The sequence below is a fragment of the Scylla paramamosain genome, chromosome 49, assembly GCF_035594125.1.
Source record: "Scylla paramamosain isolate STU-SP2022 chromosome 49, ASM3559412v1, whole genome shotgun sequence".
NCBI lineage: Eukaryota > Metazoa > Arthropoda > Malacostraca > Decapoda > Portunidae > Scylla > Scylla paramamosain.
The window spans coordinates 5,533,439-5,540,843 of record NC_087199.1 but is presented as its reverse complement, the minus strand read 5'-3'; positions in this window follow the sequence as shown (position 1 = coordinate 5,540,843).

Below are 7,405 nucleotides of genomic sequence, written 5' to 3'. Positions count from 1 at the left end.
ATAATAATAATAATAATAATAATAATAATAATAATAATAATAATAATAATGATAATGATACTTTGACTACTATTACTACTAGTACTGCTACTACTACTCTTACTACTACTGCTACTATTACTACTTCTACTACTACTTCTACTACTACTACTACTACTACTACTACTACTACTACTACTACTACTACTACTACTACTGTGAATTAACAGAAGAGCAAAAAAGAGCAGTAGAAAAGTGGCAGTGGTTATGATCATAATGTAGAATATATTAATATTATTTACAGAGGCGAATGGTTTGGTCCCTCATGGGTAAGTCTGCAGTGTTCGTTGTAAGCTTCATGAAAAAAAAAAACAATCGATATGATGGAGGTTTTCAAGTGTCGTATGTGATAACAAAGGTTATATAGACAGACCTCACATATTAAGTAATCTGATATCAGGCAGGAGACGAATACAGATAGAAACACAGGACGAGTTATAGCAACAGCAGCAACACTATTTGTAGTAATGAAAGAAAACAAACAACAACAAAGAAAGTATTACTCCGTTACATAACTGTCATACGAGTACAAAAAATTATTGTACACACCTCTCAGCTATCAGGCAGGATGGGGCGAGTACAAATGGAGACAGAGTGAAATTAGTAAAAAAATAAATAAATAAATAAATAATAATAATAATTATTATAATAATAATAATAACAACAACAACAACAACAACAACAACAACAACAACAACAACAACAACAACAACAACAACAACAATAATAATAATAATAATAATAATAATAATAATAATAATAATAATAATAATAAAATTAACATATAAATAAAAATAATAATAAAAAAAACACTTGCCCTAATTGCCATACGAGTACAAAAACTATAGTCTCTCCTCAGATATCTCACAAGGGGGGGCTAGTGAAAATAGAAACACAGTAGAATAAAAAATAATAATAAATCAGGCAATCAATCAATAATTATAAAAAAAAAAAAAAACATTATTCCCCTTATTCACATTCAAGTACTAAAAAATATCGTAAACTACTCTGAGATATCAAGAAAAGCAGAAGAATTAATAAAAAAAATACTAAAAACACTAAAAACATTAATAACAATAAAAAAAAAACTACTCTCTTAACTGTCATACAAGTACTAAACCTATCTTGTGCCTCAGATACCAGGCAGGAAAGGGCAAGTACTAATAGAAACACAGGAGGATTTGCATTGTATAGCAGCAGCAGCAGCAGCAGCAGCAACAGCAGCAGTAGTAGATTTATTAAAAAAAAATAAATAAATAAATAAAAAAAATATATAGAATAATAATAATAATAATTATAATAATAATAATAATAATAATAATAATAATAATTATTATTATTATTATTATTATTATAATTATTATTATTATTATTATTATAATAATAATAATAATAATAATAATAATAATAATAATAATAATAATAATAATAATAATAATAAAATAGATAATAAATAAATAAATGAAAAGCACTATTCCCCTAACTGTCATACAAGTGTAAAAAACTATCGTACGCTCCTCAGATATCAGGCAGGCGGAGGCGAGCACAAATAGAGGCACAACAAGCAGGAGGGACACGGTAGGTTTACTTTGTTCCCTCCACGCCCTGTCCTCGGGTGTCCTCAGGGACTCTCACCTAAGTTGCCGAGATAAAAAAAAAAAAGAACAAATGCAATGAACTAGGTGTATAACGTATCTCTCTCTCTCTCTCTCTCTCTCTCTCTCTCTCTCTCTCTCTCTCTCTCTCTCTCTCTCTCTCTCTCTCTCTCTCTCTCTTTCCTTCCTTTTGCCAGTTTAGACAATACTGAACTTGAATAATGCTGTACCACATCATTTTTTCCTTCCATATTATTAACAATATGCTATAAAATTCTTACAAACATTATGATAATATGTTTATGATAATGATATGTCTTATTGATCACTACTTGTTTGAACCTAATTGTTTTTTTTTTTTTTTTTTGGTGATCATAAAAAAATGTGAAGTTTAGCAAACATAATATGTCTTTAAATTTATATGCTCTCAATATTTTCCGGTATTCCCCTCCACCTAGAGAGTTGTGCACAATGTATAAACGTAAGTAATGCAAAATATGATGTTATAAGCTTCTGTGAAACTCGTCTCAGTGATGCTATTTCCAATCTCTACTCCATTGAAGGATATAATTCCCATTTTAGTAATAAAAATACACACGGTGGTGGCATTGCTATTTTTACAGGTAATAGTTTTAAGGTCCGAACTGTAGACAATTTATTGTTGCAATTACCTCACATAGAATCTCTGTTTCTTTTTAGAAATTACCTGCCCACATTGTTTCATAGTAGGCATGATCTACAGATCATAATTTTTTTGTATCTATTCAGGATATCATATCTGTTGTTTCCGGCTTCAGAACACCTATTTATAAAACGGGAGACTTCAACATTAACATTTTGAATTTTAATGCAAAAAGTGCCCAAGATCTGGTGAATATGTTCCACAGTTTCCCATTTTTTCTACCATTAATAAACCAACACGTGTCACTAAAAAAAATCAGCAATAATCATAGATCACTTATAAAAGAAAAACATCTATAATTATTTAACTAGCGGAATATTTTACAACAACATAAATGACCACTTGCTCATCTTTAGCTCTTTTTTTTCTGTGCTATCTAACAGTAAAGACAACTCCAACTTGGCGACAGTAACAAAATAAAATTGCCTTTAGACTTCCTTTAACAAATTATAATTGGGATACTAATGCAGAAAATTACCCAGTGAATAAAAGTTTCAATACCTATATGTAAAAATGTAGTGATGCTTATAATAAACATTTTTCCTTTACTGATAACACAAGAAAAAGTGAAACATCTAAATAAGACATAATACAAGCCATTAAACAGCTTATTGAACAGTGCAATAAACTTTAATAAATTATATGCAAACTGACCCCTGACATACAGAACACCTTCAAGTCCTTAAGGAATAAAGTAACGTCAATAACAAGGGAAGCTAAGGAAAATTATTATCAAACTAAATTAACAGAAAACGCGGGGAATAAAAAAAAAAAAAAAAAAAAAAAACAATGGGCAACAATCAATAACCTAGTAGGAAAATCTAAACTTGAATTACCATTAGCAATCCATTTTAACGACAGTATTGTCACCGGTAATTACGCCATAGCAAAACATTTCAACGAATACTTCAGCAACATAGCTAATGCATTATCCAGCAATTTTCGAGGTCCACAAACTCCCTTTAACAGTTATGTTCTTGAACCAGTTGATTTCTCCTTCTATCTAAAACCTACTACTTTAAATAAAGTTACGTCAGTAATTTAAGATATTAAAACCTCATCTCCAGGCCACGATGATATCAGTAAAAAGATAGTAAAAGATTGTAATGACTTAATTTCTCCAATCTTGATCTTTATTATAAATAAATCTTTCCTGAGCTCTTGAAGATTGCCCGCATTGTTCCAGTATTTAAGAAAGAAGACAACTACTTGCCACATAACTATAGGCCTATTTCCATTCTTGCCAACTTCAGTGAAATTTTTTAATAAAATTATGGTTTTTGATTACTTACCAAATCTTGACATTTTAACTGACGCACAAAATGGATTTTGCCCCAGGTTTTCCACTGAACTACCTATTCACCTCCTCTGTCAGAGTATTTATAATACACTAGACAACAAGCTATTTCAAATAAGTCTTTTGCGATCTAACCAAGGAATTTGATACCATCTTCCACAACGTCTTATTAGAAAAACTTTCTGTTTACAGAATACGCGGCACTCCTCAGGTGGTTCAAGAACTATCTCAATAATCGGAAACAATTCACTTTTTTCAACAATGTGTTCTCCCCATACAACAATATTATATGTGGTGTTCCTTAAGGATCTGTTCTTAGCCTAATTCTTTTCTTATTATACATTTATTAGATTTATATTGTTCGAGCCAGTAACAAACTCCTGCTCTTCACTGACGAAATAACCAATTTTATCCAAGGCCATAAACTGACAAATATTACTCGCATTTTAAATTCTGAACTAATTAATATATCTGACTGGCTTAAGAGTAACAAATTGACTTTAAATATTAATAAAACCCAGTTTATGACATCTAGCCCTCTCATGACATACACTGGACTTACATTAATTAAGATGAATAATACTACTTTACATGAAACTCTTGAATATAAAGTCTTAAGCATACTTATAGATCAGAAATTGAAGTGGAAAAATTATCTTTATACATAAACATCTAAATTATCATTATTAACAGGAATTATATACCATCTGAGGACCAATCTAAATGTAGGTTGTCTGCACCAAATTTACTTCACATTAATATACCCTCATCCACTTTACTGCTCTGCCTTATGGAGAGGCACCTAAAAAAATTTAAATTGAAAATCTATTCATCATTCAAAAAAAAAAAAATAAATAAATAAATAAAATTATTATGTACCATGTTCTTCAAAAAAAATTTTTGATCACACACGTCACATTTTCAATGACTTTAAAATTCCCAAATTTCAAGGTATTATTTTCTTACAAATCAATATATTCGTACATAAATCTACATACTCATCACCAGTAGTCTCCAGCTTTACACCAATGGCACAAACCTTTAACACATGCCGAAACAATACCCTACACCCACTGTGTCGGACAACACATGCACAGCAAAGTATCTTGTTCAGAGGAAACAAGTACTGGAACAATCTGCCTCAAAACATTACCTCCATCACTAACTTAAATTGTTTTAGAAACCGGCTAAAAAGCACACTCCTTCTTAATTATTACGAATAAGTATTTATGACCATCTTCTTGATATTCTATACGTATTATATATATATATATATATATATATATATATATATATATATATATATATATATATATATATATATATATATATATATATATATATATATATATATATATATATATATATATATATATATATATATATATATATATATATATATATAATCGTGTATGTGCCTTTTGTGTTGGTGTACTCGTGTATGCGACTGCTTGTGAATTTGTGTGCGAGTATGTATATATTCAGTGTGTGCGTATGTATATAAGTTTGTGTGTGAGTATGCATGTATTTATTATGTGTGTATGTATACTTGTGCGCTGGTAGGTATGTATTTATGTGCTTGCATATATATGTACTTATGTGCTTATGTCCTTAGCTTCATATCCCAACTTGTGTGTGTGTGCTTGTGCATATACATGTAATGTACGCATGTAGTTGTATACTGGTAGTACATGTACATAAAGTAAATATGCATGAATGTGTGTATGTATGTGGATCTGTATTTACCTGTATGTGACTGTGTGCGTATGTACGTAAATGTGTGTATGCACTACAAAGATGTATGTTTGTTTTAGTGTATGCGTATATGCGTGCATGTATATATATATATATATATATATATATATATATATATATATATATATATATATATATATATATATATATATATATATATATATATATATATATATATATATATATATATATATATATATATATATATATATATATATACATATATTTAAATATAAAGGGTATTTGTTCACTTGTGTATTTGTACATATACTCATACATATGTTATATATGTTTTGTTGTTTTTGTATACAATCTTGTATATTCTGTTGATTATTTATAAAATATGTGAGAGACCGAAACCTGTCCCTTGCTATGTCTCAGGAATTAAAAAAAATAATAATATTCAGGTTCTACGAAAGCTGTAGCTTATTGGACCTAGCTGCATTACCATCATTCGTAAGTAATCAAATGTAATTTGATTAATGGCCAAATAAATATATTCAATCAATCTCTCTCTCTCTCTCTCTCTCTCTCTCTCTCTCTCTCTCTCTCTCTCTCTCTCTCTCTCTCTCTCTCTCTCTCTCTCTCTCTCTCTCTCTCTCTCTCTCTCTCTCTCTCTCTCTCTCTCTCTCTCTTTCTCTCTCTCTCTCTCTCACTCTCTCTCTCTCTCCTAGGGACCGGCATGGCCTCTTATGTAGCGTTGCCCCCTCCGTGATTGACCGGCGCGCTGCAACTCTTCGGGCCAATCACAGCGTTTCACGCCTCCGGTTTCATATCAACTACCAGCACTGCCAACGCCCATCTTCTCTACTCACGGCACAGTGCTCACGAATACACAGAGGGGTCAGTCACCGCTCCCTGTGCATAAAACTCGACATGTACAGCCGTGGAGTTGCATCCCTGGGTGTAGTGTGTAATTCGCTACACTTACTGGGAGACTACTACAGATACTCCTATTCTACACAAATGGGCAGGGCCGCACGGCCCTGCCCATTTGTGTAGAATAGGACACGGCAATTGACCAGGCTATCTAGTATCCCACCTCAGTCTCGGGGAAATACTAGAACACATCTCAGTATGTCTGCTCCTTCCAACAACAGGGTAGCGTCTGAACGTGAGAAAGTGCTCTAACCGTTTTCCCGCATTGCTGCTAAAGGGGCGGGATGTGCGACACGCACACACATATAGACGTGCCTACACCCGCTCCTCACGCTGTCTCCTCTTGAATAAAACACTACTTTTAAAAATTCTCATGAGCAAACAAAGGGGGCCAAATTAACATTAATTACTTCATTGTCAAGGGCAACTCTTTTAGTGTGAACTGTGTGAGACTCAAACTGATTGATCAAAAGGAAATAATGTAAATTAATCGGAGAAGAGAGTGTCTGGGCGCGAAAATTCTTATATTAAGTTACTGTCTTTGAGTGACCACTCAGCATCATACACATGGTTTTTGTACCCCTAGCTCTCTCTCTCTCTCTCTCTCTCTCTCTCTCTCTCTCTCTCTCTCTCTCTCTCTCTCTCTCTCTCTCTCTCTCTCTCTATCTATCTATCTATCTATCTATCTATCTATCTATCTATCTATCTATCTCTCTCTTCCTCTTTTATCATTCTTTCTCATTCATTCTTACCTTCTTCATTGCGTTATCTCGCTGTACATTACACGTCCTCTCATAAAAGGAAAATTTCTGGAAGTTATACAAAAGCTTACTAAAATTTTGGAAATGTACAAATTCACAATCAACATACAACTAATAGGGCGCAACATCAAACTCAAACAAAGGACAGGTACATATTACAAAGTAGCAAACACTATTACAGCACTGATATAAATGAATACTACAACAGAAAACAACTGGGCTCCCACGTGCCCCTCCAGCTCAGACTGCTGTTTCTTCTTTTTCCCCTCCTATTCCTCTCAGACCCTTCTCTAGTACTACACCAGGACCTGTGGTCTTCACGTCTCCACTGGTGTGCAAGCTTTCTCATGCAGGGCAGTTTAGTCATCTCTTTTCTCCACCAGCTACGGATCCTCCA